Source organism: Macaca fascicularis, chromosome 1, assembly GCF_037993035.2.
Source record: "Macaca fascicularis isolate 582-1 chromosome 1, T2T-MFA8v1.1".
NCBI classification, from domain to species: domain Eukaryota; kingdom Metazoa; phylum Chordata; class Mammalia; order Primates; family Cercopithecidae; genus Macaca; species Macaca fascicularis.
In genome coordinates, this window is record NC_088375.1 from 173,557,855 (window position 1) to 173,578,077 (window position 20,223).

Below are 20,223 nucleotides of genomic sequence, written 5' to 3' on the forward strand. Positions count from 1 at the left end.
CCCAGAAAGTACACCATTTCTTTCCCACATTCTTCAACTATTAAGTTCAGGAAAGCACAAAACAGCTGCTCCTAAGACACCTGGGAAAATAACCAAAATAAATGCACGGCTCCTCACAACTGGAAGTATTTAAATACTGCTTTAATGGTCTAGGCAAGATGACAACTGCATTTCTTCACATACAGGAAGTGTTACACAGACCAATTTCTCTAATGACAGCAAATAAACCCCTCTCGCGACATAAAGTCAACCAAGAATTAACTGTGGTTACTATAAGACCACAGTTTTGAAACGTGTATGCACGATTTTTCCTTCAACTTTTCCAATCAATCTCTTCCATTGAGATTCTCTGTTAAATAGAAACCAGAATGCTGAGATAGTGCACTTATGAAAAGCTGATTAATTCAACATGGTAAGATGTAAATTCAAATGATTTCTTGTAAAACATATTAATCCTAGGCATCCGAATGAGTAAATATAAAAACAAACACACATGGGTTTTTTGTTGTTATTTTTGGTCAATTTAGAGTTGCTTTGTACAAATGCATGATGAGTAAATCAAGGTAGTATGATTCCAATTATTAAAATTAATGCATAGGACATAGAAACAACCATTTGTAATACCTGAGTAGATGAGTATATTAAATAAAGCCTTCTGCAATGCAAAATTATTAAGAAAGATGCACATCTAGTAAAAAGGGTTTTTTTCCTCATTTAAAAATGTGGTTAATTAATAAAGCTGATCAAGTGATTAAGAGAATCCATAATCTTAATCCTATTATTTTCAAAGATGAAAAGGCTTTTCTGCCAAAAGTCAATTGCCTCCATTTGCTTAAGAACAATAAAATCTGACTATGATCTACCTACTCTATCTGAGATAATTTGTCATAGGCATACCTTTAATTCTCTTTGTATTTCTTTATAAGATACACAAAGCTGTTAGTGGTTTATCCCTCTGAAACCTGGGGATTCATGTAAATAACTTTTAACAGTGGGATCACACATAACAATTTACAGAGCACTGTGGCATAATGCAATTCAAAGTTGTGCTTGATTTAAAATGTTTAAAGTCCAACCACAGTGTCAGTCTGCCCAGAGAAATCTCTTATGAAAGTTTTCACACTCTGTTGGGTTAAGAGACAGTGGGTATTAATCCTATGGCGTCTACGCCAAGCTTCCTTTTTGTGGTCAGCAGAGAAGCTATGTGGTTGGTCTGAAGGAGTCCAAAGTCTTTTTTCTGTGTTAAAACAAGGGAAAGTGGGCCGGTTACAGAGTAAAAGAAAAACCACAGCCAGCTCACTCTGCTGTAGCTTTTCCCTTAAATGTGGCCTACAGCTATTCTGCTTTCCAAAAAAAGGTTTAATTTAAACCATACACAGTGCTGCAGGCTGCCACGTTTCCAAACTCAACATTCCTTTCTAATCTGTGCACTTCAGAACCAACATACTCTGTTTCCAGTGGTACTCAGACAAGCTTTAATAAATAAAATATCACTGCCCATCCATTACTTAATTTGATAATAATATGTCCTTTTTTTCCCTTCCTCTATTGACATTATTCTAAGTGCTCATTCGAGTGTGTTGAACTGTTGTAAACATCACCTCTAAAAAATCAGTTCTGCTTTCTTTTGTGGGGAGTGGAAGGAAGGAAAGCTACAAAGTGAAGGAACTTATGAATGTTACCAAGTAGTCCAGAGCTCAAGAAAACGATCACTTTGTGAAAAGGCTGCATGTGCCAAAAATAGCTTTATTTTTATGTCAAAGACAAAAAAACCAAAAAGCCAAAAAAGTGTTTGTTTATTCCTTGGATATGATACCAGAATCTATGCTGTCATCGAAAACTATCACCAGGAAAAATAACAGTTACCATAGCTCACAGCTACAGAACAGCCACATGACCAATGCAGTTCTCTTTGGCCACTGGTGTGGCCGGTGCCGATCACCACACTGGCCAGAGTGAACAGAATGAATACCCCACAGTTGGAGAGCTTTAATTTTTTGCCTCAGTGTATTCACTTGTATGTTCATTAAGAACTCCAACCCCAGCAGGCAGCCCGGCACAAGGTTTACTATGTGAGTTGCCATGCCCTATTATACATGACACTTGTCAATTAAAGAGGAAACCCTTTTAAAGCAAAGTGAAGTTAAGCTGGTACTTTCTTCAACATCTGATTTACCGCTGCTGTTATCTTCCAAAAGAAAGTTTGTTTTAGAACAATGATAGCAGTAGTAATCCTCCTATTTCAGTAGTGAGGGATTTAAACACATTCAGGGCACTGGGGACCAGTCAAAAGGTCTCTTTCAACAGAACTATGTATTTTCGGTAGTAAAAGGAAGGTCTTACTGATGGGATAACTGCCAAGATTGGACAATTTTTCAGCCTAACAGTTTAGAGAATATCATTTTAAACTACCTGGTATAATAAAAATGTGGCACAATAGATCAATGCAATGAATTCTCTATAGTCAGTAAAATGCTCTCCCAAATAATGAAATCCATTAATAATGATTACTGCCCTGGTGCCTTTGCCACAAAATTAATGCCCAATGCTACGTCTCAATGGTCTCTAATAAATACATACAAGTCCCACAATAAGGACATAATCATAACATGGCAAATGAGGGCTGACTCCAGTGAGAGTACAAATTAAAAACCCATTATGAAGGATACTCACTGTTGAAAACTTATTTTACCTTGGAAAATACACTTTCCTTATCTGTAAAATGGGGCTTAGAGGAGATAACCTCTTAGGTCCCTTCCAGCTCTATGAGTCCAAGAGGGTTTAAAGTTTTCTCAAGGGTTTTAATTCTTTTTATTTTAGAGACAGAGTCTCGCTCTGTCGCCCAGGCTGGAGTGCAGTGGCACGATCTTGGCTCACTGCAACCTCCGCCTCCTGGGTTCAAGCAGTTCTCCTGTCTCAGTCTCCCAAGTAGCTGGGACTACAGGCACACACCACAACACCCAGCTAATTTTTGTATTTTTAATAGTGATGGGATTTCACCATATTTGGTCAGGCTGGTCTCGAACTCCTGACCTCAAGTGATCCACCCACCTAGGCCTCCCAAAGTGCTGGGATTACAGGCATGAGCCACCGCGCCTGGCCAAGGGTTTTAATTCTTAATGAACTCACTTTAGGACTTTCACCAGCACACCAATAATAATTAATGCCAATATGAGTTTGTGAAACTTTTGCAATGAAACTCTAATTGGGATTGATCTAGAGGGAAAAGGAAATGTAAGGGAAAGATTTCAACTCTAGATTTTTAAAGTCAGACATCATTTGTTTCTTGAAAAAACTGAAAGCAGCACATTCGGAACATACAATTGCTAGAACATACAATTTCCTGGAAATGTATATGGGTGATCCAGCATGTATGAGCAGTCTTAAGAAAGTATACCCTCACACTCTAAGAGAAAAACCTCAATGCTCAGAAATATATTTCAATTATATTCTTGATAAAAATGATCACGAATATTCATTGTTTCTTCTGTAACCAATATGATGATAAATCCTCTGTATGAATTACTCTAATTTATTCCACACAATAAGCCATTATTATCCCCACTTTACAAATGAGGAAACCAAGGCCTAGGGAGATTTAAGTAACCACTCCAAGGTGACAGAATTAACAAGTAACCAAGACAGAATTAAACCCAAATTAGGAACCCCAGAGCCTAAGCTTTTAGCAACCATGTAGATACTATCTCTTCTTGTTAAATTATATCGAACCTGGTTAAACCAGGCTGCTATCTTCCAAGCCCTTTATTTTTGTGTGATGTGGACTGCTTTAACAGTCATAGGTCACGTCTCAACTTAAGACTGGTTTATACGCAGATTACTTCTACACTATAGATCTTTCATCTGTTCTATTTAAATGTATGTTTGGCCAGATGCAGTGGCTCATGCCTGTAGTCCCAACACTTGGGGAGGGTGAGGCAGGTGGATGGCTTGAGCCCAGGAGTTCAATACCAGCCTGGGCAACATGGCGAAACCCCATCTCTATTAAAAATACAAGAAAATTATCCAGGCAGGGTGGCGTGCACCTGTAATCCCAACTACTCAGGAGGCTGAGGTGGGAGGATCACTTGAACCCAGAAGGCGAGGGCTGCAGTGAGCCAAGATCGTGTCATTGCACTCCAGCCTGGGTGACAGAGTAAGATCCTGTCTCAAAAATAAAATAAGGCTGGGTGTGATGGCTCATGCCTATAAACCCAGCACTTTGGGAGGCCGAGGCGGGTGGATCACCAAAGATCAGGAGTTTGAGACCAGCCTGCCCAACATGACAAAACCCCGTCTCTACTAAAAATACAGAAATTAGCTGGGCATGGTGGTGCGTGCCTGTAATCCCAGCTACTGAGGTAGGAGAGGCTGAGGTAGGAGAATCTCTTGAACCTGGGAGGCAGAGGTTGCAGCGAGCCAAGATCATACCACTGCACTCAAGCCTGGGAGATGGTGCAAGACTCCATTTCAAAAATAAATAAATAAAATAAAATAAATGTATGTTTTTAAATTGTCAATTTACAATATTTACCAACAGTCTGAGTTAAACTGTAAAAAATGATTCTTCTTAACTGGAGAGCCAAGTTTTTAAATTGTCTCCCAATCCTTTCAACAAATTCCAAAATACTCTTGACTACAGGGAGAAAATATAACAAAGGCCTTTGGGTAAACTCATATAGGAAGCTCTTTTCAGCTCACTGAATGTAAAAGCCAGGTTTTATAGAGCCTTCTCTAAGCTGACCAATAAGGAGACAAATGAAAAGACATGAACTGCACATGGACAAACAACTTACTTGACGCTCTAACAACCAGGGCAGTCCAGCAACTCATAAAAGAACAAACTAAGTTCTCACCTAGAATCCTTGGTCTATCACATGTCTAAAAAGGCAGGAAGACCTGGGAACTATTTTTCATATATTAAAACTTCAAACAAAAACTATACACTTTCCCATGAAACAACTGAACAAGCCAGCTGCAACATCAACCAACTCACTGCACACTTTTATATTCATACTGTTGATGGCTCATTTGTGTGTTCAGTTACACATGTCAGTTTTCACAATGGAAAATCAGTTAGTAACCAATGCAGTATGTCTGGAACACAACAGTTTTCAAATATGGAACAAAAAAATAATAGTTGAGGTCCTTGATGATAAAATTGAAAGTTAGAAAATTAAAGTTACAGTCAAAGGCATCAACGGCTAACCTGAATCTCAGATTTAGACCCTTACTAGAGCAACAAAAGGTCACATGATCAATAATTACCAGGAATCATAAATACTTACAGAACCTGCAGGCAAATGATAGAAGCAGGCTGCTGATACAACATAATATAATAGGGAACAGTGGGGATTATGGCAAACTAGAAGGCACAGATTCCATCTAAAGGCATTCTAATTCAAGTGTTTGAAAACACTGTGCCGGCAGCATTCAACCCACCAAAAACAGATTTACTAGCCCTGAACTCAACACACACTCGTTTCATTGATGAGGAAACTTGTTTTCAGGAAAGTAAAGGGACTTGCCTAAATTCACTGCCTGAATTCACTCCCCACCTTTAATGACTGGGTGAAGACTAGGAAGAAAATTTCCTGACTCTCACCCTGGGGCTCATTTACTGAACAAACCCAGTGCTTACACTGCCAAGGCCCTCTGGTGAAAGCAGGGCCAGAAAGACAAATGATTTAAGTCCCTGCCCTCTCTCTCCTTACAGTAAAAGACACAGACCAGGAAACAAATATTACAATACAGTGTTAGCCCCACAATGATTCTCTGTTCTCATAAACGCAATGAGAACACAAGAGGCAAACAGAAGCCACTTTAGTGGAGGCACAGCTCAAATTTTAAAGTGTCCAATCTTTGTATGTGTGTACTCCTATGTGATAATGTTTCTGGACTTTATTTTTTATAACTTCAAAGCAACACATTCCACAAAAAGAAAAAAAAAGGCCTTAGATCATGATACTCTTGGAAAGTCTTAGAGAAAACTTTAATAGCCCAGTGATAAATCTTCTAAAATGAGAATTTATAATAGAAATACTGACAGACCTTTAATTATGGCAGCACTATGGGGCTTTGTATAATAAAGCCCACATATTTTCAGCTTAGATCATTATTTATAGGATGCCTTGGAAAGGATTTTATTTACAAGTGCCTGCCTGAATCAATGAGGTAAAGTTTTACACAAGGAAAGGAAGTGCAAAGTACACTGTTTGAAAAAGAAGGGATTTACCTCCTGGGGTGCAGGAGGCCCAGGGTGCAGGGGTTTCAGGCAGTGAATGATGATTTTGACTCCTCCAGTTTGTATAAAAGGTTGAAGTTCAGTCTGGCGCAGTGCAGCATTCCACAAGACCTGCTGCCTCTTTGGGCAGGCGATTAATCTCATGATCGATAGACCATATGATTAGGCACTAATAGCTGATAGGAGGAGAGAATAAACAACCATAAATTTGCTTTGTACCGAGTAATCCAAGTGTAGGCAGGGTCATTTAATGGCCCCATTGGGTCATGTTACCTAAGGGGCCATATGGAATAAAAATGGAAGATACATACATTTTTAAAGATCTTCAGTTATTATCACAATGTTATGGAACCAGGACAGGACTCTCTGAGCAACACCCATGAATTCAGTGTTCTTTGGTGAGAGATGCCAAGGTTTCCACATTCTGAGTGTAGAGGGTGATTGCAGAAAGAATAATGGAAAAGTTCCATTGTTGAAATAATTCCTCTATAAGCACTATCACCATCCACCCTCAGTATAACATAAGTGGCCCTGGGTGGTCTAGCTCATCACTCTGTGAGCCAGTGGAATCTGTGCCTAGGGGAGAAATAAAAGGGAAGCAGCACTCAGGACCCAGAATAGTACTATGTGTGTCTCTCGGTCAAAGCAGTTGCTGGACTATTTAATTTTGCCTTTGCATGCAGATCACTGCTCTGAGTTCCAGGGCTGTTTCTCAGGGTGTCATGAACTTCCAGTATTGGGAATGGTTACGCGACATAAAAGCTGGGATCCAGAGGGTCATAAATCTCATTCCCTCTTTTCTCCTTTTCCCTGACTTCTTCTCCCTGTCTAAGACTCTGACCTCCTCAACCAATCCCTTGAAAGAAAGAAATCAGTCACCCCCAGACTAAAATGAAAACCTGAGCCTTCTCTGCACATTGAATCGTTTTCCTTTACCTGTGATACAATTTTTTTTTTAAAAGCTGCATTAGCCAGGCATGGTGGCACAAGCCTGTAGTCCCAGCTACTTGGGAGGCTGAGGAATGAAAATCATTTGAACCTGAGAGGCAGAGGTTTCAGTGAGCTGAGCCACTGGACTCCAGACTGGGCAATGGAGTGAGACTGTCTCAAAAACAAACAAACAAAAACTGCAAAATGTCAATTTGCTCTTAAGTGTGTCCTTCTCTCCAGCCTATCCTGAGCCCAGGGAGGCAAGAATCCCTTAAGTTCTTGCTATCAATGGCCATGATAAAGGAAAGAAGAAGACACTCCATGAGCCTAAAAGAAACATGATAGAGAAATTAATTGGTCGATTAAAAAAAGAATATCAACTGGTCTTGCACTGCATCCTCAGTCCCACAGCATACTACACAAATCCCTTTTCTTTGAAAACTATCTGGGAAACAAACCTCTCCAATCACCCTCTCCACTTCCGAATTGTTCCTCCCAGCCCTCATTCTCTTCACCCCCGGCCCCTCCCCATTCTTACTAATATGGTCTTTGTTAATTTCCAAGCCTTGAGGGAACAACTGTTCACAACCCATCCTTCCAGTCTAACTGTTCAATACTGTTGATAGCTCTCGAGCCCACAGAAGAGTATTCGATCCGGCTCTTTGAGAAGAAAGCAGGCGCTTCAGACACCCTGGGGTTTGTTGGGGGAATTTTGTTGTTGTTCCCAGGAAGCTGAGAAATCCACTCCCCATTCAAAGACAACCATTATCGATACCCCCAAGAAGCTCAGTGTCATAAGCAGTCGCTCCAGTCAAGTCAGATAAGAATTTAAAAATTTTCCCCCAAAATACCTTCTCAGTATATGTTTATTCAAATAATTTCTACTTACAGAATTTCTAAGCTGGAAGACGTTGGCCAGGTGCATTGTACCACGAAAGGATGCCCACAAATGTCAAATCACAGTGTCACTCCAATGCCCAACCATTTTTCTGCTAACACTTCTTAGAACAGTTAAGACCAGCCCAGTCCTACTGGGACCACCCACATCATACTAACTCCCCGTCAGGAGGAAGCACTTGCCCGGGAAGAAAACAAACTGTAATCCTTTGGTCCAATGTACTCAACTCACAACTGGGGGACATGGGACACAGTGATCTAAAGGGACTTGGCAGAGAATACGGAGCTGAGTGGAGCAGAGCCTGGCCCCGCGAGAATAACTCACGGGTCAGCGCTCTTTCCTTCATACCACCCTGCCTTGTAACGTGCATTTTTTAAAGGTCTTGCTTAGTAACTAGTATCCATTTCTGGCCATCTCTGAAACACTCAGAACATAGGGATGGAAGAGGCTCTCAGTCCCCTTCTTAAACCAGTCTGAATTTTCTCCAGATGAAAAAAAGGAAAACCTTCCTGAAGACACATGATGGAAACTGTTTAGACCTAAATCAGCTGTCCTGTCCTGATCTTGCTGGTTACCTGTAAGATTGTCCCTACTGAAACACTGAAGGGCTTATAGCCACCTTGGTTCATTGCAGTAACAGTGGTCAAAATAGTTCCCATTTACTGAAGATCTAATACAGACTAAGATATTTATCATTTCTCACCATCAAGACATACCGCCAGTTCATATTGTCCCCTCCACTCCATTTTACAAATGAAAAAACAGAGAGACAGGGGAACTCAGAGAAGTTAAGCAACTTGCCCGAAGTCACACAGCCCATCAGCAGTACAGACAAGATTTGAATCACACCCATCTGACACAAAGACTAATTAGCTTTCCATTAGATCATGCTGTTTTCCACACTGGCTTAGTAATTTAAGGGTGATACTGCCCTATAGCTCTCAGGAATTAGTTGGTACTGGTACCAATAACTGGCTCTTCTGGTTTACATTTTTGCAAACAAGAAAGGCATATAGTCTCACACCATTCCTATGGATACAAGAATCTTATATCACTAAAGCAATCAGAAACAAGATGAGTCAGTCTTAGCAAAAGCACTAAGTATAGTCTGGGGCTACAGCTATGAAGGCCAAAAGAAGTGTAGCAGAAAAGACAGGGAACTTTTAAAAATATATCATTGTAAAGCAAATGGAAAAAGAGGCAAACAAAACAAATTTGGTTCATTTATTTTTTCATCCTCAGCAAATGTTAGCTGAGCTCCTACTATGCACCAAAGTTTCCTAAGTTGAATTAGAACAGAAATGGTTCAGGCTGGGTGTGGCTGCTAAAGCCTGTAATCCCAGCATTCTGGGGGCCTAGGGTGAGAAGATTGCTTGAGGCCAGGAGTTCGAGACCAGCCTGGTTAACATCCTGAGACCCATATCTCATCCAAAGAAGAAAAAAGAAAAAGAAAGAAAAAGAAAAGAAAGAAATTAGCCAGACATGGTGGCGTGCACTTGCTACTCATGAGGCTGTGGCATTCCTTAAGCCCAGGAGTTCGAGGCTGCAGTGAGCTAGGATCGTGCCATTGCACTCTAGCCTAGGTGACAGATTGAGACCCTGTCTCTAATTTTGAAAAAAAGAAAAGAAAGGGAATGGTTCAGTTTCCCAACTTCTTTTTGCCTGTTTACCCACTTTAGTATCAGCTCTACCAAAGAGAATTCATCAATAGTTTTCCTTCATCTTCCCATTTTACCCTGATACTGATGCTATAAATCGAAGAGAATCTGCTGCTAACTTGAATTCTTTAATTGAATTTCAGTTACTGTAGCATCATGTTCTGCCCATATCTAAATGGAAAGTACCAATAGAGTTTGGAAGATGTACATGCAAATGATGCAGGCACCTGAAATGATCCACATTCTCCTGAAAAGAAGCTTCAGACACGCAGCTTTCAACAGTGTCACTAGTCAGCAGCTCTCTGTTGTTACCCAAAGAGATATGCTATCATAGAGATACGAAAAACAAATCAGGCCTTCAAGCAAATACCCACTATGATGCCCCCTAAAACGTCTTCTAGAAGGTGCTAAGTCATAAAGAACCAGTGGGAATTAGCCAGACAAAGGAGATAGGGGATTGGGAAGGGGGTTTGAGAGTCAGAGGGAATGAAACGTACAAAAGTCCAAAGGCCGGAAAGAATGTGGAGTATTTAACAAGCTGCAAGTAGAATATTATTGCTAGAAGGTGGGGAGGTGAGAAGGCTACAGAGGTAAGCAGGGACCAGGATTTTTAAGAGACCTTGCCACAGCAACCACTCATTCATTCTTCTATTAATGTTGCAAATGCTAATGAGCACCTACTACATTAGATGCCAGGCCCTGGAGATACCAAGATGGGTTAGGAATGTCTCAGGACACCTGTACCACAACTACTCAACAACGTGCTGTACCTTAAACAGCTGGTTAATGTTGAGTGTATAATGTAAACTGGAATACAAGAAAACACCCCTTGCTTTTCCTAATCGACCTACTAAATTAAACGATTCACACCTGGAGGGGAGGGACTCACTTGCATTGGTGTACAAAGAACATTAGCCAACCCCCTAGGATAATGTTGGACTTCTGCCCACTCGTCAATATTAATTGCAATATATATAGATGCAACCCCGTGTTCTCCCATTTCACCAATTTCAGCCCTCACACCAAGCTACTTTTCTTAATCCAACCGAAGTTTCAGGGCACACACTTCAGTGCAGCTGAGACTGTAAAAATTCACATGGTATCATTAAGCACCACTAGGTGAAAAAAACCAAATGAAAATTACATGCTTTCCAACAACACAGAAAGCCCAAGGTCTATTTTCAAAGGGGAAAACAAAATCTGCCTGAATGCTGTTAAAAAGAGGCAAAATGATTTTCCAACAATGACCATATTTTTCCACATAGTAAGATTCTACTTTAAAATCTTTAAATAAAAATGTCTCAATACCAGCGACTTGATTCCATTACAGTAACTCGAAGTTATTAAGCTACAGAATATCTTCTTTGGTGACTAAAACTGATTTTAAGAATTTAAAGATTCAGGTCAGGCACAGTGGCTCACATCTGTAATCCCAGCACTTTGGGAGCCAAGGTGGGCAGATCACTTGAAGTCAGGAGTTTGAGACCAGCCTGGCCAACACGGTGAAACCCTGTCTCTACTAAAACTACAAAAATTAGCCAGGCATGGTGATGCCCACCTCTAATTCCAGCTACTCAGGAGGCTGAGGCACAAGAATCGCTTGAACCCAGGAGGCGGAGGTTGCAGTGAGCCAAGATTGTGCCACTGCGCTCCAGCCTGGGCAACAGAGCAAGACTCGTCTCAAAAAAAAAAAAAAAAAAAAAAGAATTTAAAGAATTTGGTATTCACCTTGATTTCCATCACCTCCAACTATGCAGAATCCACCTTTTGTTTATGGTAGATTTACAGCAACACAGTGGGAAGAATGGTGCAGAGCTTCAGAATTATATTCAATTGAAAAGAGCCATCCGTAAGATTCACGAATCCACAGCTCAGTCAGGTGTCCTAACGATGTAAAATACAACTTAAGGAAGCCATGTGATGCCAGTTCTTCCTGAACCCAGCCTCATCACACCCTACTTTCAGCTTCTGGTAAATACTTTTTAAGTGAAATTAAGTTAAACACACATAAAACTATTTTAAAAAACTATGAAAGATGAGAATTCATTCATTGATACAGAGACTTTCACCAAATGTATTCTGTGTGCTCAGCAGAAGTAGCCCCTTTCTGGAGAAAGCACACCACGTGGGGGTGGAGGGTATGGGGACAGTGGGCAACAAGTAAATCCACACAATTACAACAGGAAAGCTTTGATCATGGAGTTACTTACAAATAGCGTGACACAGAATCACAAACACGGAGTACTATACAAGCCCAGGAAAATTCAGGAAGGCTCCTTGGAGGAGGAGTTTTTGAGCCAAGTCTTGTGGAACAGACAGCAATTATTAAGAAAATTTTAGGTAGTTGTACACATATAATTGGGCTCTGCCAAGTTAGCAACATTTGCATTTTAGAGTGTTTTCTGCTGGGTTGAATTTCATAGAATGGGAAAGACTGCTCAATAAAACCTGCTCCTGAGCAGCTCAGCCCAGGGACACTGGAATTTTTTACAAGGTATGACCGGTCGGCTGAACAATGACCACTCACCAAGATGTCCATGTCCTAATTTCCAGAACCCATGAATACAACAAAAGGGATTCTGCAGCTGTCATCAAGTTGAAGATCTTGAGGTAGAGAGATTACCCTGGATTATTCAGGCAGGCCCAATGATGCAACTGCAAGGTTCCTTAAGTGGGAGGCAGGAGGGTCAAAGGTCCAGGAGAAGGAAGCAGAGCTCAAATGGAGTGATGCAGTGAAGAGCCAGCCTCTAGATGCTGGAAGGCCTGAGGAACAGGTTCTCCCCTGGAGCCTACAGAAGGAACCAGTTCTCAGAACACCTTTATTTCAGCTCAGTAACACTGGATTTGAGACTCCCCACCTCCAGACCTATCAGGGAATAAATCTGTGTTACTGTAAACCACTAAGTTCATGTTGATTTTTTACAGCAGCAATAGGAAACTAAAACACAGGACTTGCAGTCATAGAAAGAAGAGTTGAGTTAAATCAGCAGTGACTTGACCCCACAAACCCAGGGCACCAGGACATGTCAGAGAAGACAGAAAAATGTGACAGCGTTCATTAATGAAGAGTTAAACTTCACCGATAAAATTTAAAGCAGATGAACGCCAAATGGTTTGACTAGATTATATCACTGAGAATCAGCAATCATCTACAGTGCAGGAAATTAATATGATGCACCCAACACCACCCCGGGCTCAACACCTGCATATAACACACTACTCCAGAGACACCTACACACATGCCCCTGTGTGAAAAAGAAAGTACCTAGTACAGTACCAAGAGGGCAGAGACTTTTGTCCCATTCATTCACTGCTACGTCTTCAGCACCTAGGACAATGCTTGGCACATAGTAGGTACTCAGTTAATAATTAGTGAATTAATGAACATCTGGAGATAAACCTTGATAATCTATTGGTGAATAACATCTAAGTCATCCAGTAGATAATGTTTCTTCTGAAAGGTTATGTGACCAACCAGACTGTACAGATTTTGAGAAAACATCCTCCTCATAATTGTACTTTGTTTTACCCATGCAGTCCAATATGTAATAGAAATAGAAAAACAAAAATTCAGAAAGAATACCAGTGAAATCGGGTTATATGGCAGTATGTTAGCTTCATGTTCCTACCACGCTTAAGGGAAGCATTAATTTCCTCAAGAATTTTTCTCCTTGGCTTAGTGCTGAAATGGCACAAAATAGGCAGAGGTCTGATTCTCTCTGATTTACTTATTAATTCCACAAGCATTTCAAGAATAAAATATCTACAAGCAGATTTGGAAGACCCTTAATTAAATAAAATTTTAGAGGCATTTGAAATATTCCAAAATTAAGAGGTAAAGGGGAAGGCAATATCACACGTTGACTGATGAGGATGAAGTAAAAGCAGTGGCTAACCGGCACGTCACATATTTCCAAGAGGACTGTGTGGCAGGTGCACCTTGATGCTTAGTCCCATTATTCTTTTCTCTTCTGCTAAAGATGGACCCGGGTTGGAATTAAGTAGCTGCAGACCTTGAGCTAATGGCTAACACAATGGAAAATAAACATCTACCCTTTCTTTCAAAGATTTGTTCTCTGAGCATGTACCCTGTGCCAGGCCAGGTGCTGGATCCTGGAGAGAGAAAAGCAATTGTCACTAGTCACTGGACATTTTCTTTGTACCAAGTAGCCATGTTACAAATGGGGGTATGGTCCTATTACTGTCAACTTCATTTGCACAATGAGGAAACTAAGGCTTAGAGAGTTTTCCTAACTCTCCCAAGTTCTTGTGGCTAGTGCTTGGCAAAGTAAGAATCTGAATTCAGGTACATGTAACTCCACGGCCCACATCCTTGGGTACAAATTTCCAAGTGCCTCTGCCCCACAGAGGCCCAGCATCTGAGCTTTGCCAATCACTAAATGCCGTTATAAGGTAAGACCTCAACACGCACACGTACACACACACAATAGTAATCTGGGAACGAATCAGGAGACACAGTTTTCCAGAGAGCTATCCGCCATAGGAACACAAATTGTGTAAAATCTTCTAGAATACTGGTTCTCACACTTTCACATACATCATAATCATCTAGAGGGCTTGTTTAAAATCAGGCCCCACCCCAGAGCTTCTCACTAGTAAGTCGGGGGTGGGGACCAAACATTTGCACTGCTAACAAGTCCCCATGTTATGCTAATGCCACCGATCCAGGAACTACACTTTGAGAAGCACTGATCTAAATCTGCAACATCACCTCTGTCAGAGCAAGGATTCTTTTTTGTTCACTGTATCTAGAACAATCTACTTGGCACATAACAGGTATTCAGAAAATATCTGCTGAATGAATCAATCTGCTTTGTATTTGAAAAACAGACAACCTAATTTATTAGAATTGTGTGTAAACTAAGTAGATTCTTATTGTGGCCTAGGAAAATACCCCAAGATTACGGGCTTAAGCACCTTAAAGAATATTGTGACGTATCCTTTGGCCTCTCAGAGGTCTGATGTCAATGTATGGGGACTGTTAACAGAACCTTTCTCAATCTCGGTGGTATGGCATATTGGAAAGAACATGGAATCAGAGCTTATTCTGCACTTGCTGAGTACAGACTCGACATAGCTACTCTATATGGCCAGGTGTCCTGGGATAGGTTCCAAACCTAGTGGATCAGAAATAACATATGAAGGCGAGGCACGGTGGCTCATGCCTGTAATCCTAGCACTTTGGGAGGCCGAGGAGGGCAGATCGCTTGAGTCCAGAAGTTCTAGACCAGCCTGGGCAACATGGTGAAACCCCATCTGTACAAAAAATACAAAAATTAACCAGGTGTGGTGGCATACACCTGTAGTCCCAGTTACCAAGGAGGCTGAGGTGGGAGGACTGCTTGAACCCGGGGGTCAGAGGTTGCAGTGAGCTGAGACTGCACCAGTGCACTCCAGCCTGGGTGACAGAGTGGGACCTTGTCTTTAAACAAAAACCAAATACAAAAAGCAAAAACCAGAATGACATATGAAGTGTTCAGTTATGTGTCTAGTGAGTAAGAAGTTCTAAATGGTAGCTATGATTAACTTAATCACAAACATACGTTTGTCAAAGTCATCACAGCAATCTTGTTCTTCAGTAAACAGTCATTCACTTAATAATATTCAACAAATATTTACTGAGCATGCCACTGACTCTGTGGGGCACATGTGGTTCTCTAATGCCACGCTGAGTAATAGTTAAAAACAAAAATCTCCATCCTAGATTTCTTGCCACCCCAAAAAGCTTGTTCTTCTAAAAACCTTTTGAGGAAAAGCCCAAAAGAGCATTCTAGAAGAGCTTAGGGACAAGAATCAACAAGAGTTATGTAAACAGGTGAAGCCAGGTGTTCCTCCTCTCTGAGGAGACACGAAGAGAGTTGAGTCAACAATCCTACTTGCTCTTGGGCCAAGCAGTCGCCACACAAGCGGTCCTCCTGGCCAGGGTGAGTGCGTCAGAAGAGAAGCTGCACTGTTCAGGAGCCACAGCAAGGAGGGTCCGTCCCTAGCTCGCTCTTAAGTTCCTGGCACAGGGGCAGGCGCTTTCTATGTGCCCTAAGAGCCTCTGTCCGTGTCTTCCTGTCTCCCTACCTGAAAAACTAAAGGCAACACATCTTGGAAAGTGCCCCTCCCTCCCGAAAACACTTCAGTGAAAGTTAATGTCTACTCTGTACATATTTGCATCAAGTTATATACTGTTAAGAAAACTAAAATTACAAGTAAAGGAATCAGACAGCAGAGAGTAACCTTTACAATTTCATAATCCTGTGTTCATTCATAATGTAAAAGACTTAGAAAGGTACCCACTTGGACTCTTGGGAATAGGAAAATCCCAAAACCATAGTTTACTATTTTCAAAGGAGTTTCAATATGGGCAAAAATCAAGAATACTGTTCTTCAGGCTAAGTTTATATCCTGAAATATGCTTCTTGTAAGAAATAATTTTAAAATGTGGAATCTAAAATTAAGCAAAAATAACATACAGTATGTTCAGCTTTGAAATTTGCCGGGACTCAGCCAAGTTTACCATAAACAGAAGGCAGAATTGTCTATTTTTAACTTTACAGCCCTTGGGTGATTAAAATTTTGAGCCATAATAAACAACTTTTTTCTTTTTTGCAACATAATTTCTCATTTGAAATTGCAGTCTTTTTAGTTGTTTAGGAGATATGGATTGAGCACTTCATGTTTTTAAATTCTTTCTTAAATGGAAATTTCTTGCAGAGACTAAATGCATGCATTAGCATGCCAAAAGCACAATTTTTTTTTTTTTTAAGGAAAGAAAAGGAAAAAAAAAACTCACTAAGGCCCAAAACTGAATTGCCTTCTCTTCTTTCTATTTTAACTGTTTACCAATTAGCACCTTTGGCCAGCTGCATTTTAGGAGAACATAGTAACAGATCCCACCATTCTGTTCCTGTAAGTAGAATGGCCACAAACACCTCACCATCACAGGGCAGATTATTGGGCAATTTGGCATGTCTGCATATCTATTATGTCAGCAGAAAGTGTATCTTCCCACCAGGACAGACAGTTGCATATGCAATAAACCAGTAGCCTTTGACATGTCAGTTAATTACATCAGTTAGCCACTATCTCCTGTGCATGATCGCTGTGTTAATGAAACTATTTTGGTGTGGAAATGAAACAGGTCAAGACAAGTAGATCAGGAAATAGAAGGGATTTAGGGTCATATAGAATGTCAATCTGCTGAGTCACACAGAACTTAACCTTGGCCTTCAGAAAGGATATAAAATGTTTCCCTCTGCTGTGAGTAATGTTAGTATTCTTTTTTCGTGGCATCACTTCGTGCTAAATAGCTCAAAAGTCTTTAGAAATTATCAAGTTTAACAGTACTGCCTCCCCTTCAAGGGTTGTTAACAATTGAGTTATTGGAGATAAACCAAAGACCAGTATTTTAGGCGCTGACTTTAAAAGACATTGTTTTTTTTTCCCTGAGTAAAGGGGAACAGTCAAAGATGATGACCGGTTTCTGGTTTGGATGACAGGGTTAAGAATGGTGACAGCTACTTATTTTGAAACAAGATGAGCAGATGTATTGGAAAAACAGATCAGACACTGCAAGGAGATGTTAACTAGGGTTTCTGTTGGTTTTTTCATGCTGAGCAGAGAGGTTTGAGGCTCCAGAGAAGGACTTAACTCCTTCCGTCTTCTAGCGCATCAGAGACTATCCCACCCCTACTTTCACCAGACACTTAAATATTTAAGCTTGTTACTGAGGTCATTCTAAGAAATCTCTTCTCCAACTTTACAGACATGTCTTCTTCAACTGCCCGTCACATAATATGATTTCCCAATTCATTGGCATTGAGTCTCCATTCTGTTGGCATTCCTCTTAGCATTCTGTGCCCAAAACCGGGCAAAAAAAAAAAAAAAAAAAAAAAAACCAGCTGTGGTCAGACCACAGCCCAACTACAGCATTAGCTTTTTGAATGGCAATGTCACACTGCTGGCCCCTGTTAATCTTGTGGTCACCATACACTCTTGGGTTAGCTGTCAAAGTAGGGTTTCTCCACCCTGCTTTTGTATAATGAAGTTTCTAATCCTAAATGCAGGATGGCCCATTCCAAGCCTGTTTGTATTTAACAGAAAATGGGGATTTTCATCCCATTTTTATCTTACCAATTCACTCCCCAACTGCACCAGAATGCCCAGAGGTAATAGCCTTTCGGAAGGAGCTTTCCCATGCTACATTCCAGCAGAATAAAACAATCTGAAAATGTTCTTGCCCGTTTTATCACTGAATTCTCCATATCCCAGGCTATTTTATAAATAGAATTTTTCCCTACAGAAAATATGTAAAGCCACTACGAAGAGAAACCTTTTCTACACACAGAAAACAAGATAATTTCTCATTAGTCTTGGAACAATACAGGTCTACTCTAAGTTGTTTCTTATTCTGGAGTACAAAATTTGCATTTTATAATGTAAATTTGGACACTGTATACTAATTTTCTCCTACCCATTGCATCCCCCCACCCCACCCCCGCCCCCCCAAAAAATACAGCCAGATATTTACCAACATCCTGGAGGCAGCAAACAAACAAACCTGGAGGTTTTTCTGCAGGCAGTAGTATGGAATGTTGATTGCGTTTACTTAGCTATCAGTATGTAACAAGCTGTAGAGCCTTCAGGCCAGGGGTACAGAAAAGTGTAAAGGAAGGAGCTATGTTTTAAAAAAATGTATATGGGCCAATTTTCAGTACTTATCTCAGGCTTGCAGCCCCACTGCCTGCCTGTCTCAGGGCCATACAAGGATTTAGAGCTTAGGGGGCGAGTAGTCTCATGGCATTTAACTCTTTGGATATTCCTATCATCATTTATTGGGTATCATTCGAGTTTGGTGGAGCCCAATGTCTGGATTTCTACCAGGTCATGCATCTGCAGGAAGAGCTATTCTTCCACTGAGTTTTCAAAACATCCTGCTAATTTGACCCATTAGCAGATACCAACTATTTTTTTTTTTTTTTTTGTAAATTCCGTAAGTATAGAAAACAATGTTACACCTCCGTGGGAGATGGCAGGAGAAATATGCTTAGCCTGATGCTTATCAACATTAAAACTTAATAGTTTAGCTCATGACATAGTCTTTAATTTAAAGAAGAACGGGAATACATCTGTTTGGGGGTAATTTAGGTAGCAGTGCCTGAAGGCAGGAGGAAAGACAAGATCACTTCCCAATAACTGTACATGTTCATGAACAATGCCACCACAGCAGGCATCAGTGACTCAGAATTGAGACAAGAGAGAATATTATGAAATCTCATAGTTAGGAAATGCTGATCTGTATCAGCTACTAACTCCTCAGACTAGCTTTCAGCAAAGTTACCTTCTTTCCTACTTTCTGATCCACAAAATAGATGCCCAGAAATCCCTCGGGTGAAAGACAATCTCTTTGAATAGCACCAGCCTCGATTAAGAGTCAGCTATAGGCCCACTTGCTCAGCTGCAGCAGAAAGCTGCACAGAGCCCCTCAGCAAAGGCTGCCCTGACCAGTAGCATAAGATACGTGCACTTCAGTTACCTAATAATGGGAGCTACATGGGGAGTTCCGCACTATCCTCTGCATGTTTTTTTCTTCACTTTTATCCTCAGAGTAACCAAATGTGTTAAGAATTGTTTCTGTTTTACAGCTTAAGAAACCAAGGCCCAGAGAGTTTTGTTCTTTTTTGTTTGAGTCAGTCTTGCTCTGTCGCCCAGGCTGGAGTGCAGTGGCCTGATCCTGGCTCACTGCAACCTCCGCCTCCCGGGGTTCAAGTGGTTTTTGTGCCTCAGTCTCCCAAGTAGCTGGGATTACAGACACTCAGTTAATTTTTATATTTTTAGCAGAGATGAGGTTTCACCATGTTGGCCAGGCTGGGCTCCATCTCCTGGTCTCAAGTGATCTGCCCACCTCGGCCTCCCAAAGTGCTGGGGTTACAGGCATGAGCCACAAAGCCCAGCCCCAGCGAATTTAAAATGACTAATTCTAGCCAGGTACAGTGGCTCACGCCTGTAATAGCAGCACTTTGGGAGGCCAAGGTGGGTGAATGAATTGAGGCCAGGAGGTCGAGACCAGCCTGGCCAACATGGTGAAACCTTGTCTCTACTAAAGATACAAAAAATTAGCTGGGTGCGGTAGCGCATGCCTGTAATTCCACCTACTTGGGAGACTAAGGAGGGAGATTTCTTGAACCTGGGAGGCAGAGGTTGCAGTGGGCTGAGATGGCACCACTGTACTCTACCCTAGGAAACACAGTGAGATCTTTTCTCAAGAATAACTAAACAAACAAACAAATAAATAAAATGACGAACTCTTTATCAGAAAGTGAGAAAGCCAGGATTTACCGCAAATCTGTCAGGCAACAAAGACTCTTTCCACGTCTAAGGGTGGTGGGGTAAGACCACTGTATTTTGAAAATAACTTTGGCCAGAGCAGTGGCTCATGCCTGTAATTCCAATACTTTGGGAAGCTAAGGCAGGAGCATCATTTGAGT

At 41.0% G+C, this 20,223-nt stretch overlaps 1 protein-coding gene and 1 long non-coding RNA gene across 17 annotated transcripts in view; both read right to left on the reverse strand.

The window, feature by feature from the left end:
- LOC135965215 (uncharacterized) overlaps positions 1 to 18,324 on the reverse strand; it is a 33,531-nt gene extending 15,207 nt beyond the window's left edge. The window contains exon 1 of the long non-coding RNA XR_012419509.1: positions 2 to 18,324. This is a non-coding gene — a long non-coding RNA (uncharacterized lncRNA). The remainder of the gene's footprint in view (position 1) is intronic.
- NFIA (nuclear factor I A) overlaps positions 1 to 20,223 on the reverse strand; it is a 607,688-nt gene that overhangs the window by 302,158 nt on the left and 285,307 nt on the right. The window lies entirely within an intron of this gene.